The sequence below is a fragment of the Onychomys torridus genome, chromosome 9, assembly GCF_903995425.1.
Source record: "Onychomys torridus chromosome 9, mOncTor1.1, whole genome shotgun sequence".
In the NCBI taxonomy this organism is placed as follows: Eukaryota; Metazoa; Chordata; class Mammalia; order Rodentia; family Cricetidae; genus Onychomys; species Onychomys torridus.
Window position 1 is genome coordinate 1886937 of NC_050451.1, and position 16253 is coordinate 1903189.

A 16253-nucleotide genomic window follows, 5' to 3' on the forward strand; every position below is an offset into this window, starting at 1 on the left:
ATGCCCTAAAAAATCCAGCATTGCAGTGTGCCCCGTAATGTGGCAATCCCCTCATCCTGGAAGAAAGCACACGTTAAAAATGGCTAATTCAAGGTTGGGTACTATGTCACACAATAAGGCGGTGAGTTGGTAGTAATTTCCCATGCCTACATGTGAGCATGCATGCTTTGCAAGTCTTTCAGGAGTACTGCCTCATACTTTAGTGCCAAGGGGAATTGTTTTTTAGTTCAGTGTGTGGCATGTTCACCTGAAGCATGTTGAACTTGGTGAGTTAACTGATTAATAAAGGAAGTTGAAAAGGATGAGCATGTTTTAATATAAGCATATGTTTTTTCATCTTATTATTTTTAAAATCAGAGTTAGAGGAACATAAATTTCCTTTCTTTCTCTTTGAGGGAGTGAACTCTAGGGTGTTTGCCTTGCTTTGGTAAGGGGAGAGGAGGCAGGGCATCTTAGGTGCTTGGAATCAAACAGTGGCTGATGTCACATTGTTTCAGAAGCAATTTGAATTTTTATGACTTGGGCAAGTGTTTGCAAATAATCCATCCAAAGACATCAGAATGAACTACAGACCAATGATCGTCAAACAGCCTTGACATGCCATACCTCCATTGCTCTGAGACTTCTAATTTTGGAACTTAGAGAGATAAACTAATTGGGAAGACAGCACCCCAATGCCTTGGAAATTGCTCACTGTCATATACAATTTTCCATTTCCCCTGTCTCATTGGGTACACATCTCACCCTTTAAAAGGAAGACTAGTCTTGGATGTTTTGATGTCACTGGCATAAACTGAATATACCAGTGTTAGTCATCGAGAATGCCACAGCGTCAGTTGGCTTCCCACTGCCCAGCGTTAATAATCATGACTGTGTCCTGTCATGGGAGTGCAGGGGAAGGTGCAATTGAAGACCATATTTAAAAGTCACAGGGTGATGAGATGTCACCAGGGTGGCTTTTTAGCTTAGTGTTTGTATTTCAATTTGTAAATGTTATAACTGTTTTTAAATTTTTTTCTCAAGCAAGCTGCAAACTTTTAAAGACATTAAGCCTGCCAAATTAAAGCCACTTACTGCTGCCTGACGTGTTTTTCAGCTTAGACCCACAGGGGGACTGCCAAGCCTGTTCTTTCTCATTACCTGTTCTCTGTCTGGCCCGGAGTTTAGATTTTCGAAAATGGAAAAAAGCTGTTTGCGAAATCGCAAGGCTCTTGAGTTCTTAGTTTCTTCTTAGTATCAACGTTTATTTATTTAGGTTTGGGCTGGGTTTCAAAAGATTGAAATTGGAAACAGAGAAGGTGACTCTGAACACCATTTATCTGTATATAAGTGAACATTCGATGTACGTTTAATTTAAAAAATTGCTGTTTCCTACAAGAGGGAGCTATTTTTCACATTGTTACAACATTTTTAGAGGTCACTAGGTGGTCATGTCACCAGCAGGGAGTTTTTGTTTGGCAGGCCCCCTTGGCAGTTTGTTACAAATGCCTCCATGATTCAGTGTTCAAAGAGGGCTGCTTTGCAAGTAACAAATACTTACAACCTGAGAACTGAAGTATAAAAAGTAGTGACAGGGGAAAATGTTTGGAAATGTAAAACAGCATCTTTAGTGGCCAAATTGGGGTGTTTGGGGAGTTGGAGATTACATGTCTACTTTGTACTTGAGTTCAGCCTTTACAGAAGCAATAATGTCTTAACTACCACAGCTGGCTGTCACCTTGCTTCCAGCTAGTGAGTGCTCTTCATCTGTGACTTGTTCATTCCCATGATTTGGAACATCATCGGGGTTCTTTATGAACCTCATCCCCTGTGTTTGCAATCGGGTGGTTTCTTAACCTGGGCCTCTCCATCATTCCCCTTCGTGCATGCTGGCAATTTAAGCAAGATTAAGTGGGCAGCTAAAAGCACCAATTACTGAGACGACTTCTAGGCTTCTATATTCACAGACAGGGCAGTATTTCAAACTTGGAGTAAGGGAGTTATAAGCAGTCTTCACGGGGAAATAAATAAATGAGGTGTAGACGGATCTTGGAGCAAAGGGCTAAGATGAGAAAAGAATAACTAATCGATAGAATGGTGAGTATCTTGTTTGTAAGTCATTTAAAAAGAATGAATGTGAGATTAATTTTTGTCTTCATATCAGGAAAACTGCAGTGTCACCTGCCACTTTCCCACCTTTGTTTAAAAAGGGAATGATCTGAAGACCATGGCTGTCACATTACAATAGTTACTTTGCTGTTATAGGCACTTAATTAGTACTCTTTAATATATATAGCCCAGATTATTTTCATTTGAGCTGAGAATGGTCCTAGCTCAAATTGCGTTGTTTATGAAAGAAAGGCTGAAGAATTTCAGATTTCTTTAACAGAACAAAGAGACATTAGACACCTACATCCACTGTTGATAGTTTTTCTATTATGTTGAGAGATTTTAAAAGTCCTTAGGTAAAAATGAGTAAATATTATATCCATGTGTATTTTTTTTTCTTTAAAGCAAATTAACCTCATATTCTTGGTAACATTTTGCCAGTTCTTCTACCCTTTTCCGAATGTATTTTTGGCTGTGATGACTCATTTGAAGAATAGGCTTAAGTATTCAAAAGAGTTCTGCTCAGAAATGAAGAGAGGAGGTCCAAGTTTTGAATGGAAACACTATCCTGGGCACACCACCACTTGTATGAAGCAATTCTTCCCCCTCCCCCATTCATGAGACAAGTTAATTTTCCTTCTCTTGCTTATATTTGCTTTGTATATGGAGGTGAAATTTTGATGCTGTTGTCAACACTGGGAATGAATAAACTTGTAGAGGAGGATAATTTAAGAATATTGTTATTAAAAAACAATCTGACCCCTCTTTAAGGTAATTTTTTTCTTCCTGGTTTCTGAAGGTTGGTGATTTCAATACATCTGTCTTTTGGCTAATAAATTTATGAACTACACTAATAATGGTTATAGTGTTGTATGAAAAGAGACAAGGGCCTCACAACACACATGTGTTAAGACATTGCCACCTACTTCATGGCATCTAACAATGGTTATAATCATTAAGCTTACATTTATAACAGGAAATAACTGCTTGCTATAAATGAAACTTACTGTGCTAACTGATTTATCTCCTCTCTCTCATATAATACCTCATAAAAGGGTGAGTACAAGTTGGGTATCCTTTATCCAAAAAGTTTGGGACCTGAAGTGGTTTGAATCTTGTGCTTTCCACCATGTCTTGGAATACTTACATATGCATAATGAGACATCTTGAGGCTTGGACCCAACTGATCATACTTTAAATCTATTTGGAAATATCCATTGTTTTTTGTTCCATAGATTCCTAGTTGGAATTTCTATCAACCATTTGATCTGTTGATTCATAATTGGCTTGGTAAGTTTAGTTTAAATGGTAGAAGCTGTGTCTGCCACAAAGCTTGTTTGTACCAGGTACTATTTGAGATTAATCATATACATAGAGTATTTCTACTTGGATTTTAGAAAACATGGGTTTGTAGGCATGGATACAGAGAGTAATGTCAGAAAATTGTTCTAGGATCCTGCACTTTGACAGATGCCATCTCATGTGACCTTATCAGTAGACTTGGTATTAAATAGCATTCTTAATTGTATAGACCTTACAGTTAGGATGTCTAAAATCAAGTGACTGGTCCAACCTACACATCTAATTCAGGTGACATTTTATTGAACCTCTGTGTTTTTCTTTTTAGATGCCTTTTCCTAACAAGAGAGTAGATTGGAGGTTAAGATTTCTCACTGTCTTCCCTTTGGGATTGAGACATCATGGTCCATTTGGGAACATTTTATGGTAGGCTGTGCCCACTGAGTCTTATCACAGTCTTACCACTATTTTCAAGAAATTTTACTAGAAGCTTTTGTATCTGGCTTGATTCCCTAAGAAACCCAATAATCATCCATGTTCCAGTATAGAGCTGTGCTGGGCTCTCTCCAATGACAGTAGCATTGTGACTGAGGGATGAGCCTCCTGTTGAGATCTAGCCAGTTCTGTTCCAGGTTTGACATGAGCATGTTGTGGTTTACCTGTGTTGAGTAAGGGTTATCACAACTCAAAACAACTACAACTTACTTGTTTTATTTTGAGGACTTAGAAAACTCCAGACTGGGTTGGAGATGGCCCAGCAGTTAAGAGCCTGTATTGATATGGCAGAGTACCCAAGTTTAGTTCCCAGAATCAACATTAGGTAACTTACAATGGCTTGTAACTCCAGCTCTAGAACATCTAACTCCATCTTCTGACATCTGAGGGCCCCTTCATCCAAGGACACATACTTAAAATATTTTAAAAGTCTTAAGAAAAATAACTCCACACTGTATAGGCTCAAATCATTCCTTCTCAATTTAGACATTTTAACTTGGCCAAGTTGACACAGTTCTCTATTTTGACTCTTATTTGTCTAATGGGACAAAATGATACCTTCCTTAGTGGGTTCCCATGCAGATTGAATGAGCTAATACAATCAGACTGCTCAGCACCCAGTGCTGATATATGTTGGCTATGAGATTCCTATTGCAGGAACTGTAGGTGTTCAGAATTGTGGGCAATACTGTTCAGCTAACTTGGAATGGACCAATCAGCTTCTGTGAATCAAATCAGTGGAGAAACAAGCTCTGCTTTCCCAAGAAATGAATGAAAACATACGTTGAGTTACACAGTGTGTCAAAATTTGCTAGAATTTTCTCTCTTGGGCTTGTTCAAGATGACCTTCTGTTGCCAGAGGAAAACCTTCAGAGATAGGATGGGGCAGCCACTCAACAGTGTTGAGTATTGCTCAGCACCTAACATGGCGGACTTTCTTCTCACCTATCTATGACTGCATCCTTGAGAGCTGGTTGAAATCCTGGGGTACTCTTGGAAAGGTGTCCCAAGAACTCACTCCAGCAGAGAGGCAAGGAGGTGACAGCTGTGTTCTGAGTCTACCTTGGCAGGGGATCAGATCATTCCCCTGTTCACAAGTTCCAGCATTTTACGTATTGCATTGTGTTAAGAGCCCACGTCTCCCGAAAGGAACACTGAAGTCTGAAACAGCAGCCATTGTGTTTCTCACTGGACCTTCCAACTATCTTCAGGTTTCCCCAATGATTGACATTAACCAACTCAGCTTGTCCTTTCTTCTGGGATTACTGAGAGACCAAGAGGGGACCTAATGCTCAAGCTTAATAAAGGCTATTTGTGGAATAAAGAGGTAGCCTACATCTATCCTAAAGATATCATATCTGAAAACAGCCATTATCATAGGAATAATCATTAAGTCAAAACCATTTTTAAGTCAGCGAACTTGACACTCTCAACAATATTTAAGTAAATGCCGAACAGTTTTTGAAGAGAAACATGGGCCTCCATCTGTGCAGGGTAGAGAAGGGCCAAGCATGTTTTCTCAGATACATCCTAATTATAGTACTATTCAACAATGGAATGATGGTTTCTAGACTTTGGATAGCATGGACCAATATATGGAATAGTGTTTTTGAAAACAACATATGCTTGACAATATAGTTACGCTATTAAATTAAATGACTATTCAAATATTAACTATCATTACCACCACTTAAGAAAAGAGCATATTAGTAACAAAAAGGAGGAAAAACAATTGCAAGACTTCAGAACAGAAAGTTTTTCCTCTCCAGAAAAGATGTTAGCAATCTTACTCCCAATGCCTATTACTTGTGTGTGTGCACACACATATGTGTGTCTATATGTTTAATCACCAGTCTTTGAGTTGACACTTCTACATAACTTAGTTTGACCACACTTTTCCTTTGGTGATCTCTCAACTCCGTGAAAGCGATGCATCTTAAAAATATGTAAATAAGCAGGAGAGACAGGATTTAAATGTCAGATCCCCTTAGCTGGTCCTCAGACAAACCATCTGGAAGTCCTCCTAGCTTCCTTTTCCTCTGCAGTCCTTCCGGTCCTTCCTGCCTTCACACTTCAGACATCATTGTCATCCTCTGCAAAGCCTGCTCTGTCCTCCTAGGCCACAAGGACATTTCTTACTACATCTAAGCATTTGGAGAACAGTCTGGGAGTTCAGACTCTGAGTCAGACCTGGATTCAAATTCCAGTTCCTCTAAAAGCAGTAAGATCTTGAGGATTCCGTTCAATCCGCACAGCCTCACCATTCACCTTTACCATGACAGTGCAAATCTGGTAACGGCTAACTTGAAAGGACTAAATCTAACAGTGGGCTTTCTTGTGCCTTGCCTATTTATACAGTAACCACAATGAGAATTATCAGTGACTGCTTAGCCTCTACACTAACAGAGTAAAAAACAAAACAACCTTATTTGTCTATTTTTACTACTTTCGTTTTCACATTCTTTCATTTTCACTTGCTAGAATATTCATAAGCCTCATCCATGGCTTGTGTCTCCTAGCATATGAATGGTATTCTGTGATTAGCAAATTGTCTCTGAATATGGAAGACAGTAGGATATTGATTGACAATATTAGATTGTCCTTTTGTGACGCCACCTGTAGGCATGCACTCATCTTTAAGGCTGTGTTCTTATTGGGCCTTTCTTCAGTGGGACTTTGGAAAGACCACTCAGAAGTTGTGTAGCCTGAGTCTTCTTTGCCTCCTGCCTTATGTCTTGTGACTTGAAGTTCAGATCTAAGCAGAGGCCCTGCTCGTAAGCTGAGCAGCCTTAGGGCTGTCCAGGGAGATGGATGATTTGGTCTCAAAGCAATCAGTGAACAGATCAGCATCACAGGGAATGGGAATCAGTGTCAGGTTGGAGTCTGGTCTCCAGGATGTTTTCTCACTAAGTGGTTTTCCAGGTCTAGAGCCTTCTATGATGGGCCGGGTTCTGTCACTTCTGTGGGCTCCTAGTCCCCTCCTCACTCCTCCAATTTGTGTAACAGGCTCTACTGAGCCTCTAGGGGTGGAAGGTGAATTGTCTCAGCTTTTTAAATCTGTTGGCGTGTGGTATAAACAGCTAAACAAGCAAAGAGGCCTATAATACTCCTTTTATTTTTGGAAGATATTAGATTGAAACATGAAATTGTCAATATTCACCTGTTTCTAACACATAAAAAAGTGAACTTCCTGCCTGGGCATGGTGGCACACACCTTTTGTCCCAGTGTTCAAGAAGAAGAGGCAGTCAGATCTCTGTGAGTTTGAGGCCAGCCTGGTCTACAGAGTGAGTTCTAGGACTGTCAGGACTCTGTAGAGTCCCTGTCTTAACCCCTCACCCCTGAAAAAAAAAACTCCCTATCATTCATTCAGCCTGTCATTTACAGATATGAGACTAAGTTTTCTGCTTGTTTTTTAGTCTCTGCTGTGTGCTAGATATCAGGCTACGGACAATTGCGCTTGTTAAGGGAACATTGCTGTGGCTTATTCCAGCATATGACACCTGTTATTGGAATACCATGTGCATTCTTATGCACAGCCAGTGGATTAGTAAGTAGGATGCACAGGTATATGATCTTCTGTGACAGCCTGCTTTTGTTCTTTATAAGAAAAGGCCAGTTCTTGGTATTTTCTGCCATCACAGCTGCCTTAGGTGAATATACACTGAATGAATTGAAGGAATCAAAGCCCCTGACTCTGGCCATCCATCTGGTTAGTAATGCTCATATGGCCACCCCAGAAGAGGGTGTTCAATCCAGATAAGACTTTAGAATTTCACATCAGAAGTGTTCCTGCTTGTAGTGCTCACGCCTCCCAGGATGGAAATTTCACCTCCATGGCCACAGGGCCACCCATACTGTGAATCTGAGACAGCTTTCTATACTGTGCTTTGGGCTGCCTCCTCTCGATTCTTTCCAGATGTGGAACATTCAGGTAATTTACCAGATTCTTGTTCTGTGTTGGCTTTCTGGTTTGAGATTCCCTTGCTCGTTGACACAGAGCTCTCTGGTAGTGTCCCTTAAAGAGTAGTCATAAATCTAGAAATTGCAGGTAACTAACAGAACTTGCTGTTATTTCTACATTTGCTGACTGACCTTTGCAGCTCTTTGTCACTGATGTCTCCTTATCAGTTGCTTAGCATCTCAAGACTTAAGGTATATAGCACAAGTCAGTGCCTTTGGAATTTGGACTCAGCTGTCGAATAAACTCCTGTTCCACTGTTTAGATTAAGGCCACACTATGTTGCCAAAATCTCACCATAAAAGCATTATGTGCTTTCGTTTTCTCTCCTGTTGACGCACACAGCAGATGGGAGTGAGTGGGCATTGGATGGACTTCTTGTTTTCTGATGGTGTCTTAGCAGTTCCTCCAGTTTGTTCCAAGCGATGATAAACTCACAGTGCTCGAGTGTATGTGTGCAATCTCAGTCATTTGGCCCATAGCTAATTTTCAGCAAAGCCCCACCCTTGCTGTTCTTGTATAGGACTTATAATCAGTTTTATTATGGATGTTTATTACCAACTCCAAGTACATAAATGTTGGACAACTTTGTGCTTAGTAAGTAACCTCCTTCTAAAATAGTCAATAAAAGCATTTTTTAAAAAAAACAGACAATTGAAGTTTATTACCTTTGATTTCTCAGCAGGCCCAATCTGATATCAATAAATTGGTAATTGATAAGTGATCTTTTGAATCTATATTTTCATCAAAAGAAGAAATCTTGGCAGAAACAGAATTAGAATTCAAAGCCAATCTCTCCTATGGCAATGTCCTTTTCCTCTTACAAATTAAGCACCTTTTGGTATTTTTTAATAATATAGACTTTAGACTTGAAGCTACTTAGGTGGAACAGGGCTAACAGGAACAGGAAATGACAGTATTTATGGCAGTGGCCACGAGATGGCAGACCTAAAATCCAGACTCCTCAAGGAAACGGAGACAGCACATGAACAATCCCACCTTTGGCGAGGACGCCTTCAAAGCATCTACTTCCCGGAGAAAAGGTTGTCCTAAACTACTGGTCAATCCATTGTGTGTGGAGCAGGAGAGGAGGGTTTTCAGCTAGATGGCCTATCCTTCAGCCTCCTTCCGAGCAGTGGTTGTGTCTTCCCACTCCTCCCTGCAGCCTCATTTTTGCCTGACCAACCCCATCACTCCTAAGATACACAGATGTGACGCATTGTTTCTTTCCCCATGTTTGCATCTGCCTTTCCCCTCTCATGAACTAAAAGCATGTTAAGTGAACTGCTTCCAGGAAACTCAATTTTATATAATTTTATCTACAACGATCCTCCCCACAGAACCTTACCTGTTTGCCATAGATGCTATACTAATGAAATTCTACAGTGCCCCCTTTCCATGTACCTGTCCTTCTCACAGCAGTATAATGACAATCTATTTTTGTTTTCCATTATAATTTGGCTTGTGGTAACAATGGAGTCCATGTAAACATAAATAAAAGAGGTCTTGTGTAATACAAACAATTCACATTAAGACGAGAACTATCAGGGCCGGAGACATGGCTCAGTAATTAAGAGTACTTCCTGTTCTTCCAGAGGATGGTAGTTCAGCTCCTAGCACCCACATCTGGTAGCTGACATTGCCTGTAACTCCAGCTCCAGGGAATCCCCTCCACCCCCACCCCACCTCAGCTTCCACCAGCATCTACACACACACACACACACACACACACACACACACACACACACACACACACACACACACACACATGAAACAAAAGTAGATCTGAATGATAAAAGAATGGAATATCTAGTTCAAGATACAGGAGTGCATTTTGTTGCTTCCTCTAAAAACTAATAAATGAGTAGTTCTAAATGTACAGTATAAGGGAAATTAAAGTACATCATCTTTGGGCAATTTTATACATACACAAATGTATACGTATGTACACATACTCACTTGCCAAAAAAAGAAACAAATGAACAAGTGCCCTGTGGGCAAAACCTTGAAAGCAGTGACTTATTCTCTGGCAGTTGCTGAGTACCAACCAAAAAGTTAATACCATTGGACAAATCTCTTGGCAGTAACTGATCACCATCCATAGACAGTAAATTTCTTTTAGATAGACGCTAAGCAAAGTTTGCCCACAGGACAGCTCAGATACATATGATTTCTCACTATCAGTCATCAGTAACCTTCCAGGTCTCTGGTGTTATGTTTTACATAGAATGGTCTTACTAGAGGCAAATGGCAACAGAGAATCCTTCTCATCACAGAAGACAGACTATGGAAATGACCAAACATTGACATCCAACCATATCCATGGGCTGGACAATGGGAGTCCATTGTACTCACCCTCCATCATTCCAAACTTAGCAATTAATATAAAGATTTTAAAATATAATTTATTTATTTGTATTTTATGTACAGTGGTGTTTCACCTGCGTGTATGTCTGTGTGAGGGTGTTGGATCCCCTGGAACAGGAGTTACAGACAGTTGTGAGCTGCCATGTGGGTGCTGGGAATTGAACCCCAGTCCTCTGGAAAAGCAGCCAGTGCTCTGAACCACTGAGTCATCTCTCCAGCCTCCTCCAAAGATTTATTTTTTTAATGGGAGGATTTTTGTTTTGTTTTGTAGTTGTTTGACATTGGTTAGATTATGTACTTGACCTTGACTTTTAAAGGGTTACCTTTCAGAACACATTTCCATTTCCCAAATTCTCATGCTGCATGAAATCACATCTTTCCCACTTCTGTGTGGCCTTTTGGCTAGAGTGATATTGAACAGTTATTAACCAAGTCAGGCCTGGCTGTGTGGGATGCCACTCTCCTGTGGTGCGCAGACCCTTTTCCACACTCAAAATCTGTTTTCTCCTTTAAGTTTGCTTGAGAACCAGATGTCAGCTCATGAAAGTCAAATGTTCAGTTAACAGAAACCAAATTTAGAAGTTTCTTTGAAACACTGTCTTGAAAGTAAAAGACTCATTACACGTTTAGATATATTTAATACAAAGAGGGGCCTGGTATACAATAATGCAAAACTTTCAAATCTCTAAATTTGGTGGTGTCCATGTTCTGTAATAGTAATTGCTAGCATATATCACGTGGTCTAGTCAGAAACTGAGCAAAAGGCTTTGTGTGCATTATCACATTTAATTTTTATAGTTATTCTTCTTGGTTCATTTGCAAGGAAATCTAAGTTTTGGAGACATTAAATGATTGCCCCGTTACAACAGTAAGTAATGCTGACATGCAGATCCAAGAATGTTTGATTGCAAAGCTCAGGCACTAAGGATTGGTAGCTTCTTTACATGACCCCAGTGACATTTTATTTCTGAGGGTAAGCTTCTTCTTAAGAAGCTAAAGTACTCAAAAGAAAGCCCCCTTGCCTCCCTTGCCTTCTTTAACTCTGCTACCATTCCCTGCCCTCCTCTTCAATCCTCTGCCCTTCCCCTGCTCTTCTCTGCCCTCTCCTGCCCCCCTACCCTGGTTTCTTGCTTTGGGATCTAGCACAGAGTAATCAGTCATACCTCATGGCTAAGACTTAGGTCCCTGTCTAACTAGACAACAGTCCCTCCCACACTTCTTCCACACTTTGCCTCTTTATCAGCTTAATCAAAGGGAAAGAAATTGTCGGGACAATTTAGGGTGGGGCTGGTAGCTCTTCTCCTGACATTCCACTTCCTCTGGCCTTGAACCTTGTTCATGTAGGGAAATCAGTTGGCTTCATATTCACCAACACTTGCACATCCTTGAGGCTAAGCGTGCTAGTACTTGCCATCTCAGTGCCACAGGTGTCCCCATGTGAGAGCTAGCTTTTCCAGCACACTTGCACATGGAGCATCCTACACAGTAAACCAGCTCCCCCCCCCCCCCCCAACACACACATATTAAGCTAGAGTTCAGACGGAAGCTGCTGTATAGAGCAAAGAACTTTCCCAAGACTGTGGGCCCTGTGATAGGAATTCCAGTTGGGTTCTATGAAGCTTCACAGACTGAATCTTTGGTCATTGGAATTAGCTATTTTTTATTTTTATTTTTTATTTATTTATTTTTTTTTAGGTCAGGTATAGGAGAGTGACAGAGCAAACTGCACTATAGAATCTGGCTGGCCTGCCAGAGCTTGGCCTTGACGAACCTGCTCTCTTCTTTGTCTTTGAGGAGACTCAAATGTATCTCACCTTGTGGACCACACCTTGAGTGAGCTCCTTCGATTTTTTGCCAAGGGCCTTATGCGGGTACTACCCATCGTGGTGTCGGTAGGCAGGGTGAATATGAATTAATACAAAAGACCACTGCTATCTCCAGTTGCTATTTTAAAAGGTACCTTTAAAACAGAGGCAAATGAGCAACCCTTGCCAGGAGCGATCGCAGCAAACCTCCACCGGGCACTCACCCGAGCGAGGGGTGAGAGAGAGGCTGTTTTGAGCAAGATCTTTCGTCACCGTCTGTCTTAAGTCACCTCCTACTGAACTTATGGTTGAAGATTCAGGGTCATAAGGGAAAGAAAACAACAATTAACTGGGAAAAGTTGATTGAGCGGATTTTTTTTTTCCCACAGTCTGATTGGAGCATGACTGCCTGAGGCTGACCACCATCCATAATGTAGATCCACCCTCATATGTCAATATCCAAGTGTTTCTTAATGGGATGCATTTTTTCAAGCATCTACTTTTGTAATTGAATGTGTTCTGAAAGATGGGTGAGCTAACTAAAACAAGAGCCCACAGGGGAAAATGTGTTCATGCTTCTGCTCCAGGCCAGTTTACAACAGCTCCTAATTGGCCAACTTCACTTTTAACTCTTAAAATGAATTTTAGATCCCCTGTCCAAGCTCAAATTATCATTAACAGAATGACAGCAGCAGGGAGTGAAACAGAAATGTTTGCAGTGTGCCCTTTTAAATCGACAGTAATAAGTGTAGTAGTTGTGTATGACTGTCAGCCAAAGCTCTCCTTGTGAGGGTTAGCCACAGGCGACACAAAAGGAGACATTTATCATGGCAGAAGGTAGCCTTCGGCCCTCTTTTGTGCTAGGCCCTGGAGGATGTTTTTCAGGGTGGCTAAAACCATTTTTCCCCCAGTGTTTTATTAGCTAAGTCTTGACTACCTCCTACAAAGTGAATGACAGTTTAGGGTTATTAAGTGTGTTCCTGCGCATATTTGGACCCATTGTTAACCCCTACTAAATGCATGAAGGGGTACGGAACTCCTCCTCTTCCCCTCCATTGTTGCCCATATTTGTTAAAGAAGTTATTCTCCTTGACGTTTGTTTAGGCTGCACTTTGATAAAATGCTGTCTATGCTCCACTTTCTCAGCTTGGCACACAGCAGACCCCATCGATTTATTTCTCTTTGCATTATCTTATCTACTTTGCTAGCATATTTGGGCTTCCTTTTCATATTTTAAGCTAGATTTTGGTGCACAGACAGATTACCTCAGTAACTGTATACTAATATATAACAATGTTCTGAAGATAATATTGCAAGCTTCCAGCATATACTTAACCATACTAAATGAATGACTAAGGATGTATTAGATGTAATTCTTACGGTGTCTGTGAATAAGAGAAAAGGATAGCTTGAGTGCTGAAAGTGATTTAAAGGTCTAGCAACCCTTCTGGTTGGTGAGACAGTATCAATTTCTGAAGCAGAGTAAATCCTGCCTTGGATTCAGGAGGCAATATATTTACTAAAAAAAATGCAGAATTTTCTTTGTGTTTATAGTCAAGTGTTTTGTCATGTGTAGTCTTCTAAGTTAAAATTTTTTAAAATGGTGGTTCATAACTGAAAATACTTTTATTTTCAAGTTTTCAAATGGCTGAACCAAAATTCTCCACATGGGGAAAAACACAGAAATAGTTAACATAAGTCTCCCACTCTATTCTCTCTGGCCAACCTTCACATGTTTCCGTGAAGCACTTGAGTGTGGGTGCTCTGTGGCTCTGTATGGGCAAGTGGGCTCCCAGGGACTGTGAAAGTATAAATGTATGATGTAGGGCTGGCAAAATAAAGCACATCCTTACTAAATTATGTTCATTGTCACTATAAAAAGAGAATATTTTTAAAGCAAAGATAATGGAAACCCGTAACTGCACAGAATTTAGCTTATAATAACTTAAAATACTGTAGGTTTGTGAAAATTTTTCTCTGGTCATTTTGTGAAGCTTGTTGTATAAAATGCAGTGCAGTGGTTCTGCCAACCTAGAGCCTTTGCTTGGCATAGTGAGCTGTTCAAATGAAGACAGAGGCAAATGTCCTGATGAGTGATGTCGTCATACTTTTATATCTTTATGCATTTTTGTTACCTTCTGATAGGTGCTGCTTTAAAGAATACAATTATTTACTATAAATCTCAATATATTTTAGGGGAAAATCATATTAATTTCTGACCAATATTTAAGTGGTGGTTTCAAAGCGTATATGATCTTCATTAAATGAATTTTATTGCGAGTTTCATAATTGTATAGTGCAAATATATATAAGACAATTTGGCCAAACAAAATAAAAAATATAAAGAACCAAATGTATTCTTTTTTATGAATATTAATGTTGGTAATGGCCTTGAAAGTACTTTTACAAAAGTTGTTTTATGAGTTGTACTTGGTGATAACATCTATAAAGAATTAGAAACTAATTTTTATTTTTCTTTAGTACTAAAGTGAGAATTAAAAATTAATTTATTGGGACTAGGTATGTAGCTCAGTGGTTGAGTGCTTATCAGGAATACTTAGTATCCTGGTTCAATTCCTGGCAATAATAATAATGATAATAATATCATTTTATTTGTGATTCATCATAATTCATAATATTATATTCATAATTATATTATTATTGGGACTTTAAAAAGTATTAGAAAAGGAAAAGTAAGTATTAAGCACTGAAAAATCCTGAATTACAGACTCATGGGGAAAGGGGAAGTTTTGAATGATCAGTCTTTGGGTTATGGTAACATTTAGAGGTTCTTATTAAAGCTGTGCAACGTCACACTTTAGAAGAGGGAAATGGGCAGAGGGGACAAAAGTAGACACCGAAACCCTTGTTAAGAGATTCTTGACATTTTTCAACCTGGATTGTCCCAGACTTGCACATGTGAAAACTGTGTGCCCCTGTCTAAACATCAAGGCTGAGGATGATGGACAGAACATAAATAACTTTGGTGAAGATGTTTAAATCTCCACAGCTTTGGAAGCTTATACCTGATGTTTCTTGGATCAAGGATTTACTTACAGTACTCAACATTTACTCTGATGATGTTTTTTGGGGGGAGGAAGGATAATGTAGAAAGGAATAAGCAGAATACTAGTCCAGGTAACTAACTCCCTGCCTCTCACATTCACTATTGGAATCCTGTTGGAGGATATACGTTAGTGCAAGAACTGTGGAGAGCTTGAGCCGCCTCCAGTGGCATGAGTCAGGCTGCCCCACCTCTGTCGTGAGTGCAAGAGATGAGAAGAGACATCTGTGCCAGAGATAAAATATTTTATTGCTTATAACTCAGAGATCAGCGTTAGCATGTTTTCATGTATTCCACTTGCAGCTGGTCCTACAGAGACCAGATGAACATGTCCGTGTAGTTGTTTGTATTATAGGAGAGCAACTCTGAGCTTAAAGAGCTTGAATGCTTTGTAATAGGCAGTGGCATGCCTGCCCATTGCTCATCACTATTATATAACATAGTAAGCATGTCTGCCCTTTGACCCAGAAGGAGACCACCTGTGTCCTTGCAGGCTCATTGCTGTGCAGATGGTCTGGAGAGATTTATCGAAGAAACAAAGATAATACCTGTTTCTAAAATGTATGGAATCACAAGCCTCCAGATGAACAATTTCCCAGCAAACTTAAATGTTTTCACATATCACTAAGAATTTTATCAGCATTTTCAGTGGCTTTGTATAGCCATGAAGAAATATCCATAGGGAGAGAATGCAATATACAAGCTTCCTAAAATTGATCTTTTAAGTAACACCCATGAAAAAAAACATTTTTGTGCCAGCTTAGGGGTGGGAGTAAAATGCTGCCATGGCCTGTGTGTTGTATCTGGGCCTGTTAGAGAAAATGACTAAGGTTGGAGTTGATTGGGAGCTTTAAATTAAGTATTCCTGCTTTTCTCAACATATGGAGAAACCTAAAATAAAAAAGCTTAAAAATGTTCGCATTTTTTAAAATAAAAATGTATTTGTGAAGAGTCCATGAGTAATACAACTTGGATATAAACCTGAACATATAGGCCGTCCCTGCTGTGAAGTCCACACAGACTTCAACCCAGCATTTTAGAGGAATGTGCACCTGCAGGGTTTTGAGCAGGTCTGCTATCTCAACTCATTATCTGGTGAAACTGGGTAAAAACAGGTCCTCCATCTGAACACATGGTCTAGTGAAACTGTGTATTGATGCTGTAACACGGAGTCTG

At 39.9% G+C, this 16253-nt stretch overlaps 1 protein-coding gene and 1 pseudogene across 1 annotated transcript in view; both read left to right on the top strand.

Annotated features, from left to right (window-relative positions):
• Erc2 (ELKS/RAB6-interacting/CAST family member 2) overlaps nt 1-16253 on the top strand; it is a 913086-nt gene that overhangs the window by 692828 nt on the left and 204005 nt on the right. The window lies entirely within an intron of this gene.
• LOC118591683 lies at nt 2954-3040 on the top strand (annotated as a pseudogene).